Genomic DNA, 12233 nt, shown 5'->3' with positions numbered 1-12233 from the left:
CTTCAGGAGCCTGCTCTTTACAGAGCTCATAGGCCCAGGCCAGATGTCACAGTTCTTTCCTTGAATGTGCAGAGAAAAACCACAAAAGACAGCTGCTCTCACAGCTACTCAGTAAGAAACACTGAAGAGGAGAGTGGGATACAAGCCCCCTTCCTGAAAGTAATTAGTAAATGGCTAATGAGAAATCACAGAGACCCTACTAACCAAGAAGTGTGGTGAATACAGTAGTCACCAAGGGGACAGGTGACCTGTTTGCAAATAACTTGGGTAACAGGGTATGTACCCAATTATGGCCATTACAGAATTCTTCCTTCCCCCCCCCCCCCCCCTTTTTTTTTCCCTTTATATTTCTCTTCTGTGTACAGACACCTTCTGCTATTTCCTGATGATTTTCTACTCTCAAGTGGGCTAATATTACACATTCAGCTGGGTCAGCTAAAAGCTCCTCCATGTTGGCCGCTCACAGCCACACAGGTTCTTGATGCAGACTTAATTGCATTAAGGACTGGATTTAAGAGCAGCAGATCAATGCCCAGGGGAGTTGTTAGGGTGAAATATGGAGACCCCATCCACAGATGAAAGGAAGACCACAACATAATAATGACAGAAAAGTAACCTATCAGCTATATTTTCATTCACTGTGCTCTGCCTGGCAGGAGAAAAAAAAAAAAAAAAAGTGTACTCATTTCACTTCTTCAATAATTTTTCTTTTAACAATATCTGACCTTATTAAGGGAACTATTTTTTGGACACCCAGTGGTTTTTACTCTGTATGTGTCCTGTTTCTGGCCTAATACATTTCTGCATCAGTGCTTGCAGGAAGATCACCTGAGGAGAGCAGAGCAGAGCCTGCCAGCCCCGCACTCTGCCCAAGCAAGGCATTAGGGACGCATCAACAACTTTTATGTACAGTCCTTCTTTCTATGTTATTTTTTCCCTTTTTATCACCTATACAGATCATGCTGCATTTTACCTGGTATTTTGTTGTTTGGTGTCCCTTGAAATATCTGCTTCATGCAGCTTAGCTGAATGCAATGATTGCTCCTGGGCAGTTTTTGTTGCTGTAGTTGGACATCTTCATTTCAGGGTTTCTACCAAGCTGAAAGGCATTGCCATGTGGATGATGTTAATTTTGAGCCTCCCTGCAGTTTCAAACAGATTGGAAAATCATAAGACACTGATGTATAACTTCCAGTATATATAGCTAGATTTACTGATAGATTAGCCAGCACATGACTATTAGATTATTTATTTATTTATTTATTTTTAAAGCTAAAACCCTTTTAAAACAACCCTATGTTTCTGCCAAAGTAACAATAATTGATTTGGACCATCCTGAAATGCATTCAAGCTCAGCATGGGTCATGGCCTGATGAACAGGTGAGCCCTCACTGCGCAGAGAAATGCAGCCTGCTAGGGAGCCTGCAAAAGCCACGACCTGCCAGGTAGGAGGCTAATTTCCAACAACCTGATTCAGCAATAAAGCAATAAATACAAAATCCTCCTCAGACCTTTCAGCCACAAGCACTTCAGAGACACCCAGAGAGGATTATCTCCCTTCAATATGGGCACTCTTTCTATTTTCAGACATCTCATATCCCACCATTTTGGCCAAATCAGTCTTCGGTTTTGACAACAGACAGCTGCTACCTATAGCACAGAAACACTTAAGCAGCAGGCCAGACTGGATATTCCTGTCTTTTCTTCTAGTGTTGGGAAGGAAGGGAAGAAGAGGCCTCTCTCAGCTAGCAAAGAGAGCCTATCCCTGCAAAAATAGTTGCTTTCATCCTACTTTCTCAAAAGCATGAGTGAATGTGGCCTCCTAGTTCCTACCATGTTCCTACAAAGGAAAGCTACCGGTAAGTAGTATTCAGGTCAGCAGGAGCACATTTATAAGCCATAAATCAAACCCAAAAGACCTCGGACATTTATTGGTAGCTTGCAGACCAACAACCTTAAGCACCCTGTGAGTCCCAGGGCCGAGCTGCTGGATTCGGTTTGGGTGGCAGCAGTGGCTCCTTGCCAAGCTGTCACGGTGGGCTCTGACACGAGGCGGTGCGCTGTGCTGACATGTCCAACAGCAAACAGCATGGGCAGAGTTTGTTCACAAGCCCCAGCTTCTGTCACGTGAACTTGGGAACAGTGGAAGTGAACGATAACACCATGTTGCTGCTGCATTCCCTGTGCGCAGGACTCCTGGCCTGCTGCCTGTCAGGCCATCTTGTGTCGTACATGCCTGTGCATTCAGCTCCTTATACACAGGCATTTTACTTCATCAGCTGTCCTACCTCTCCCTTCGAATTTCTCGGCTCTCTCACTGCAACACTCCTGAAGAAGTTGTCCTTTTTGGTTCTTTTCAGTCAGGGCAAGGTCTTCCCCTTCCTACACACAATCACATTTTCAAAACAGAAAGTGAGTTGCTGCGTGAAAGACAAGTCTCCATGTGTGGGAAATAACAATTCTCATGAACAAAAGATTGAGAAACTGGTCACACTCCCTTAAAAGATGAGGAAACATTTGTCCTTTGGTTAACAGAGGGGGACAGGTTTGTTTCAGGAGAATGACAAGTCTACCACCTTACACGCTTAAGTTCAGGAGTAAGTGTCAGAAGAGTGCGGCTTGCTTGCATGGAAAACGTTTGCACAGACACCGCGTGCTAGCATTGTCCCCATTTGAAGCCAGACCAAGCCACAATGTGTAGATCCTTCCTTCCCGTGTTATACTTTGCTTCGTGCACAGTGACATTGGGGTTTGGGTGCCTCTTGGTGCAGGCTGGTGGGCAGTTTAAAGAGAACAGCGATTGCTATTTAAATGAGAAAGTATTGTAAAAATTACGTAATTTCTCCTGTTTGTAAAATTCTCTCCTTTTAGATGAGAAAGAGGAATGAAATCTGATTAATTCCCATCTGCCAAGAAGAGGAGCTGTGGCTCTCAGCTGATGGGGCCCTATTGCAGTGCCAAAACTGGGCCGTGGTGCTTGAGTGAGCCTTCGGTCCTGCCCTTCCCCGCCGGTTTTATGAAGATTACCTGGCTGATGGCAGTGGTGTACGGGGAAGCAACAGGGCTCTGGATGCAGGCAGGGGACTGTTGTGCCCTCTGTCATTGCAGCAACAGCCCCCGGTTGTCCTGCAGCTTGTTCAGAGTAATGCGGGGGGACGGAGGTCGGGAGGGCTGTCAGCGTGATACCTGTGACGTCTCACAGCAGAGCTCTCCTGTGTCCACCTGAGACAGGATCAGAAGAGGGATTTGTGGCTGCTGGGGTTCATCAGAAGCCAGCACTGCAGTGACTAGCAGCCTGACTGAGCTATAGGTGAGACAGGAGTGTTTATTTAGCCATTGGCGCCTTCACAGCACTCAGCCTGTGGAGAAAGGACAAATGTGTGTTCAGTACTGGTACAGAGACACACAGGAAAGAGGGAGATTTCTTCCTCAGAAGGTATCTGGAAATTTTACAAAACCTCCCTTCTCTACACCACCTGCAATACCCATGAGATGCAGGGAGATCAGGTACCAGACACCGGGGGATGGAGAGACAGGGAGATAGCAGGTGATACCCTGGTGCCAGACACAAACAAACACCAATAACAAAAAAGAAAAAAACAGCCCTAAATGAACACACATGGAAAAGGGACAGTTCAGTCCTTCCTATGCTGAAACACAGCAGCAGGACCAGAAACACTGAGCCTGCTGAGGACCAAGTACGGAGCTCTCCAAGGGATCTTCCCAGGAGTTCTGCATCCCCCAAAGGACCACTGGAAAATGGGTCTTGGAGAGGCTTTTAGGCACTTCTGATAGCTCAGCTGAGCTATAGCTGAGACCACAACTGAGTGGGGCTGGTGGTAAGCCAGAGAGGGGCTGTGGGGGACACATGACAGCAGAAACATGCTGAAATACCAGCTCTGCTGCCTGTAATTGCATAAGAGGCTTCTCAAAAGGATGGGGAGAAATTTCCTGGGGAACTGGCTGACTGAGGTTACGGAGATAATAAGTATTTTCAGAAATCAGCACCACTGCCAGAAAATAAAGTGGAAAACCTCCCCCACAGAAACTAGAGAAGGCAGAGTCAGAAATGCTGGAGTAGGGAGAAAATGCAGAGCCAATTAGAAAGCCTGGTAAGTGCTGGGGGAAGGCTCCCTTCGTCAACCAACCTGCTGCAGGGGATGTGAAAATTAAGTTGGCTCTTGGAAGAGAGGAATCCCACCTAAAGATGCCTTTTTTTTTTTTTTTTTTTTTTTTTTTTTTTAAAGGAAGGGGATTATCTTGGCTTGGCTCCCTACAGCTTTTAAACGTGCAAGGGAATTTAATTAAGTGTTGCCACTTTGCTAATGGTTATGGCTATTCTCAGAGGCTCTCAAGACTTTCCAAACTCTGCAGGGTTGGTCTGGAGATGCGATTCCTTAATTAACAGCTAGGTAAGGCAAGCAGGGTCTGGGACTCTGCCCTGGTCAAACAGCAGCTCCGCCAGCTTATGAAACATTGACGCGGTTCTGCTGAGGTGCAGCCAGCTGAGGGATTTATTTTGCCTGTTCTATTCCTGCAAACTCACCTGTGGATTTCCATGGGGTACAAGCACAGCAGCTGCTCACTCTGTGCCACAAGCCACCCTGCAGTGCTGCTGTGTGCTCTGCTCTGGAGGGACCACATTTCACAGGCTGGCCTTTATCTCCCCCTAAAAGTGGGATGTTATCTCCCCCTAAAAGAGGGACATAATGCTCAGCCAGCTCACAGGTTAACAGCTTTCTGTTCCTCTGATGGAAAGAGCTGCTGTAGGATTCATTAATCAATCTGTTTTGGAGCAGCATGCGGGCTTATGATCTGTTCAGACTCCAAAAAAGGCTGATATCTGGGACACACTGGTCTATTCCTGAGACTTGCAAGTGTACAACTCAATACACAAAACATCTCATTGTTTTGCAGGTTTGACTTTAAACTGGATAAGGCTGACAGAGTAAGTGCTCAGAGCTTCCGGGCCTTGTTAAAACAGTCCAGCCTTGAAATTACATAAAGGGGAAATGAAAAACAATTAACCCCCTTTTAGACACATCTCAATCTTTTCAATTTTTCTACTCAGTAGTTCAGCCAAGTGAGCAATGAAAAGTGACTACAGCTCCAAGCTGAGCAAAGAAATAAGACGTTTCTACAACAAGATGCAGGCCTTTAATACGGCCTTACTGGTGGGTATATCCTTTATATTTCTGACCAGCTGGGCTGTTGTTGCTGAACCTCTCTCTGCTCCTTCTCCTGCCCCCAGAGCTACTCAACAACTTGAAGCAGATATTCGGAATTGAAATTTCTGCCTGCCCAGGAGACTTGTTACAAGATTATAAGAAGGGATGAGAAGGGTTAGCTACAGGTATTGCTACAAGCCCTACCAGTAACAACAACAGATTCAGACCAGTGTGTTATGTTTTGCATATGTTTCTATGTTAATAGCTTAGATCTGTTCTGGAATTTGGCAGATCATAAGTTGTATTAACATCTTTTTTCTTGACTCATCATTTCAAAATAAAAACAAGCAAAACAACAAAAATCCCACAACCATTAAACAAGGCTATCATGAATTCTCCCTAGATATATGGTAATTCTATTTCCAAGAGGAGTAAAGTGCAGAAACTACAACTGTAGAAAAAAAATAAAAGAGAAGCTATTATGGAGACCTAAAGCAAACGATACCTGTGTAACATCCTCCCCTCCAAATGGCTCATGCCTGAATAGCTTTCTGCACTTTTTGTTTTGTTTTTCTACTGAATTTGATTTGAGCAACTGATTGATTTTTCTTATGGCATGACGTGATGAAATCTGAACTGATGTTACATTTCACTGATGTACAATGCCCTTGAGCAAATATCAATTTTGTCTAAAATGGCTTTGCAAGGGCAGAGGTCAGTTAGGGGACTTTCCCCTTAGCTCTGTCACAACCCCTTGAGTTCTCATGACAGTCTTATAAATAAATCAGACATTCACATTTCAAGCAATGATCCAGGTTCTGAAGGGTTTCTCCTGTTGCATGAAAAACAATTTTCACTTGAATGATATTTCAATCAGAACTGATCAGGGATGACCTGATCCAGTCCTTGACTATGAGTAGAGTTGGATATAAAATTTGTTGAGTGCACACTGGTTGTTTTTCAGAGCTTGGAAACATGCTATAGTCTGTAGATGTGCAACTCCTACCATGCATCTGTCCTCATCCAGTCATTTACCCTACCTTCAGCCTCATTTGGGAATGAGTTTCCCCATGAACCCAGCCTACTTAAGGGCTCTTTCAGCACAATAACCTGCCACATGGGCACTGTGCTGGGGGAGGACCATAACACACATCATATATCTCATCTGGCTGCCCTTCCTGCTAACCTTGTTTCTGCATTTTGTGGGGTAACACTGGCTGATGTGGAGCATTAAGGTGATGGACTTTCTTCTCTTCTGGCCTTCTCCTTTCTTTGGGGCAAGAAAAGGCTATAATTTGGGACTTCTCAGGAGAGAGGGTGCTGCTGTAGCAAGCCCCCCAGGCCTTGAGATGGGGGCTGGGCTTCCTAGCCTCACCCAGGAGGAAAGCTCACCCCAAGAGCACTTTTGGCACTTTGATGTTCCCTCAGAAATGGGCAATGCTGTCAGCCATTTGGCAACTGCAAGCAACTTCCCTAGAAGGATGTTAATCCAGGACCAAAAATCACAGTAAATTTCCATACACTGTCAGGATGAATTTCATTTATTAGGGACTGCAGCAATGTGAATTTGAACTCACTTGACTGATGGACTAGGTAGAAAAAGCTATTATTTTACAAATACAGGACAGACTAGTCAGTGAAAATCTCTAATTACTATTATTATTATGTTTTACAGAGTCTGTTTGGGCTCCCACGCTTCCCTGTAGCTTTAGATGAGCCCACCCAAATTCTATTATCTGAGGTGGTTTTCCCACACAACATCTGACAGGTCACCCCTAATAATGCACCAAGTTATCAGCTTGACAGGCGCCCCCCCTTTACTTCTCTTTTTATTTATTTTTTGGCTCAGATTTTGATGCAAAGCAAGCTGAAGCCTCTCTTGCTTTTGCCTCTGACAAAGCAGAAATCATCCTTGGGAGTCAGGTCTCAGAAATGGTATTAAATCAGGGCTGGGGGAAATGCAGATGAGCTCTTTAGCTAGGCTGTCAACAATGCCACCAGCCCCCAGTAAATCTTACCCCCTTTCTTTGCTACTGACAGTTCCTTCCCACTATTTGTCTATATTTATGCCTGGTTAAATGAGTATATACATAAAGTACATCTAGCCCACAGCCAGATCAGAGCCTCAGGCTCACAGGCAATTGCAGATGCACAATACTACATTTCTTAGCTACAGTGATCCACAGCAGCCCCGGCTGAGCTGATCTTGGGGTGTGTTTGCACTGGGGCAGGTTAGGGAGTCATTGCCTAATGCTTTTTGCCCCATAACCATAAGGCTGAAACCTCCAGCAATTTACCACCACGTTTTCCAGCAGATCCAGAAGATGCTGTTGATACAGTAAAATACTACGAGACAGCTTAAGTGAGCAGCAGGTCCAGCAGTCACCCTTTGCTTGGCCAAAACTCTTTGCATAACTTATCCCCAGGAAGACGAAGCATAGCACACACCACCTTCAACTCCTACGACCTTCCCAGGAAGATTCTCAGAGATACTGCTATGAGTACAGCTGGGGTGAAAACACTTGTCCTCCCCTCTGCCTCCAAGATTGAGAAATAAAAAAAAATACATCAAAATAAATAACAATAATAAAATCAAAATTAAGTCCTCGAGCGTAGGAAGAAAAAATCCACAGACAACAGAACCTGCATCTTCCTGGTTTTCCCCTCCCCGTCTTGAATCACTCAGCTCTAAAATGTCATGGAAACAACTTTTTTTCATGGTCATACTTACCATGTAAGACATTTGAAGCTGTAACCTTATCTTAAAAAGAAGAATGGAGCAGTAGGACTGACCTTGATCCTAGACTTAAGCCATCCTAAATTTAAATGCCAGTTCTCTAGGAGACCTGAAATGCTTTACTCAGGATCTGAGAAGTAAAAAGGAATAAGGAAAAAAAAAGGTAACATTCTACTTCTTCTCTGGCAAACTGTAAGGATTAAGATGCTAGGGATTATTGAGTTTTTCAGTTCTTCAGTAATGCCTTTCTTCATCAGAAAGATCTGGCAAGATTAGGTGACTAATTTACTTGCTGATGTGAGAAATGTTCAAGTTCAGAGGATTTTTCTTGTCCTTACCTGAACTTTCACTGAGGATGGATTTTTCAACTGAGAAATGACTGCTTCAAAACCAAGTTATAGGTCTCAAGGGAAGGGCATTTAGGATTTTAATTCTCAACAGTCACGTCTAATTTGTCTGTGAAAGATGCCATTACACTAGAAGAAGGAAATCAGTTACTTAGACTGAAAACAACCTGAACATTTGTCATGAAGAACAGCTTAAGAAGGTGGGGAAAAAAAACCGACAGGTTATAATGTAGAAATGAATACAGCAGCTAAGAAAAGGGAAGAAAAAAAAAAAAAAAAATCACAGATCCACGGGATTCATTTCCCTGATAGATTTTCTGCTTCCATCCACTGCAATTAATTTGGTCAGATGGTTTGCATCAGGCTTATTTCTCTTGATCCCTGAGAGTCTTGAAGTTAAAAGGCTGGGTAACGATCTTCAGCCCCAGAGAGACTTTTAAATAGTTATGAGAGCCTTCCCTGGGAAATCAGAGTGGTTTTCATCACTAGCTTGACTGGATCAAATCTGCAGTGATGACTTACAATGCAAGACCTGGAACCTCTCTGGGGTTTCTTGACAGTCTCTTCCAAAATCTGGCATTGCTCAGCTTGAGAAACCTTGCTTTATGGGATTTCCCATAGAAAGTCTAACTGCAGGTAGTATCTTGAAAGCCAGGGAGGATCTCTGGTGCCAAGAAATATCCTCTGCTTCCACGTCACATTCCAGAACCCACATCGACTGGGAAACTAATGACCCTTTCTACATAACAACTTCTCCAGAGGTGAAGTAATTAGTCATATTCTCCAATATTGCAAGTGCAAGAAATTCAGTAAGAAATTGAATAAAGAAATATTACTCCAGAGAATTTCCTTGTGATATTCCGAAGTGCCGAACCCATTTCTGAGTGTTTCTCAGCTTCCTACCCCATGCCTAATGGAAGAATGTGCCACAAATACCAACTAGCAAGTGATGATACTTCAGCATGGGGCTGAGTGCTCAACAGAACACAGAAGGACATGGTAGAGGTGGTCATTTTCTGTGCTCACCCACATTACTGCTGCTCTGCTCTTCTCCAGCATCATTTGCTGGATCTTCAAGTATATTCTTGCTCTGTGCAAAACTAATTTCAGGTCCTGTTCAGGTAAAGGAAGTACTGCAGCAACGTCAGGGGGGCAGCACTCATTTACAAAACAGGTTTGCTCCTACACCCATGGGGATATTTAGGTGACAAACACACGTTTCTTGCAAGCCATAGGCAAAGATTTCAGTGGCAGAGGCTGCAAGCACAATGTGAGCTCCGAGCTCTCACGAGGCTCCTGGGGGATGGCAGATGTGGGCTAACAATGTGGGCCATGCTCCACACAAGCATGGTGTCGCAGCTCAGTGGATGAACTGCTCTCATAAGAAACACGGGGCCATTTTGCATCATTCCTGTCTGAAAACGACTTTCATCCAAGACCAAATGTTCACTCTGCTAAGACAAATCGCACTCCCATTCCTTCTCCATTGTTGCCAGAGCTCATTTCCTCTATTGTTCTTCTGTAAATTAGGGCAATTCATTCAGAAATGAAATGCAGCCCTATACAAAGGCCTTGGCAAACCTAAATGCTGTTCAAGGGAGCACAGAGGATGCTAGTTCTCCTAAAGAGAGTGAATTCCACAGTAACTTCTTTTGCCCAAGCTTCATAATTAATTTTGAAGTGAGCTCATTAGAAACAGTCTCTGGGCTTTAGTCCACCTTAAATATATTTTTAAAAAAATACTCAAAACTATTTTCCTCCTTTTCCTAGCTTATTTTTCTTCTAATTGTTAATAATTTTAATTAACACCAGAATTTCTCAACAGCACGCCATCTCCTCCTTTTTCATTATAGGTGTTAATTGCAGATTCAAATAAAAAATGAAGGAGAAATTGAGGTAAACATCAAAAGCAGCACAACACTGCTGGATGCGCAGAAGAACAATTACTTGCACAGTTGTCTTAATAGAGCTTTGGTTGATGTATAACAAAGTTTTAAAACTACTTTTTTTTTTTTATACCGTCCTACCTCCAAATACCAGAACCACTGTGCCATCTTTCCCTGCAGTTCCCAAAAGCTCAGGATCCCCTTAGGTAGATCCCAGGCAATGGGAAGCACTGGTGTCCTGGCCCTCCCTGCCCCACCATCACAGCTCTAGATGCATCAGACACATCCCCCTGAAGCTATATGCACTGTTTGCTTCATATGGGACCTGCCCAGCCATGGGGATGCGGGAAGGAACTTTCCTTTCCCTGCCTGCCCGTGAGCATGGGAAGGATGGCTAGGGGCTCAGGACACTTGCTCACATTGACAGTAGTCATTACTTGCCAGCTGACAATGAAATATAGGCTGTATCTTTCTATATTAAGGGTATAGTTTTAGATTAAAAATAAAACAGACATCTGCTAGATCAAAACACATCCCTTACCTGCCCAGCACTGACCCATGAAGTGCATAAATATTCATAAGAGCTTTGTCCATACTAATTCTGAAAGACATTGTCATCTCCATTTTATAGCTTCCATATGTGCTGCTCCTGCCCTAAGTCACATTGTCCTTTCTACTCATGACACTTAGAGAATTAAGAATTATTTATTCTTACCTGTAGGTCAGACTTTCTCTCATTAACATCTAGTTATGCCTTCATCTATAGCCTCAGTCATTTCTATTCCTCTTGGAAATCCTTCTGGTTTTCCTTCTGCATCCGTTTCCCCCCTGCATCCTGCTGAAAAACAAACACACCTAAGTCCTGACCTGACCTGATCAAGTACTTCCAAACCATGCTGAGCCATTTCCCAGCACAAGGACAAAAGGACGGTGCAAGCTGTCACTTCTCCAAGGCCACTCTCACCTTTCCTACAGGGCTCCTTGGAAAAACCCATCCTCAGTGCTGAGGCTTAGGGCAGCTTCAAAGCTCAGACATGCGTCTGGCATTTCCACTTGTGCTAGAGAAAGGTTCCTGCATGGCCATATTTCAGACAGACTACAGGGCAATGATGCATCTCCCTAGGCCTCCCTCTGTGTACCTCTGAATTTCCCCTAAAAAAATTTTTTTTTCCTATTTTCCAGGTTAAGTTTATTAATTTGTATATATCCTCTGGTCTTTGTTTTTTGCTTGGTTGGTTTTGTATTTTTTTTTTTTTTTTTTTTTTTTTTTTCCCCCCCGGCCCCCCCCCCCCCCCAATACATCCTGGTTTGTGTTATCCAAGAGCAACATTGATGAGTTTTAGTAATGATGGTTTAAAAATAATAATAATAAAAAAATAGGCTACTAGTCTCCTGTCCCCAGTACCCAGTCCAGTCCAACTCTCCCTTCCCTAAGAGAAACTGCGCAATAATGTGCTGGGCAATCCCTCAGGAAAGGTTCACTTGATTTAACTACTGTATTTCACAAGCCTTTCCAATTTAAGCCCTCAAAAAGAGCCTCAGGAGAAACACTGCTGCTTGCAGCCTCAATGCTTCATTTTTCGGAAGAAGTCCTTGTCCACCCATTAGATGCTCACTTCATATTGGTTTGGTTCCCACTGTTGCCTTCACAGCCCATATGCTCTCCTTTCCCTCTGCATCTCACATAAAGCCACAGATCACTTTTGCCCCCCAGTTTCTTTTCCATCTCCTTTGACCAGTAAACAGAGAGAATAAAATAAGATTTTTGGAGGCCTTTGCAGGGTCTGTATTAGACAGTGAGTTTGGGGCACAGCCTGGCAGCTCTGCTGAGCACTCCACCTGCCAAAGAAATCCCCTGTTTTGCTCACTACTTGTCTTACTCTGCTTTCTGACTACTCCAGCTTTCTATTTTGTTCTTTCTGCTATTTCCCTGCTGGCATTCCTCAATTCCCAGCACTCGCTTTCTGCTTTCAGCTGTTGAGTCCTCCCCTGTGAAATGTTACTCTCCTCTCACGGATTTTCTTCTTCTTTAGGGTTTATATTATTTTAATTTGCATTTTTCCAAAAGGAGCTAAGACCTCTTCTGCTTTAATTA

The sequence above is a fragment of the Oxyura jamaicensis genome, chromosome 3 (genome assembly GCF_011077185.1).
Source record: "Oxyura jamaicensis isolate SHBP4307 breed ruddy duck chromosome 3, BPBGC_Ojam_1.0, whole genome shotgun sequence".
Lineage (NCBI taxonomy): Eukaryota > Metazoa > Chordata > Aves > Anseriformes > Anatidae > Oxyura > Oxyura jamaicensis.
The sequence above is the reverse complement of the archived record's forward strand: the minus strand, read 5'-3'. Positions refer to the sequence as shown.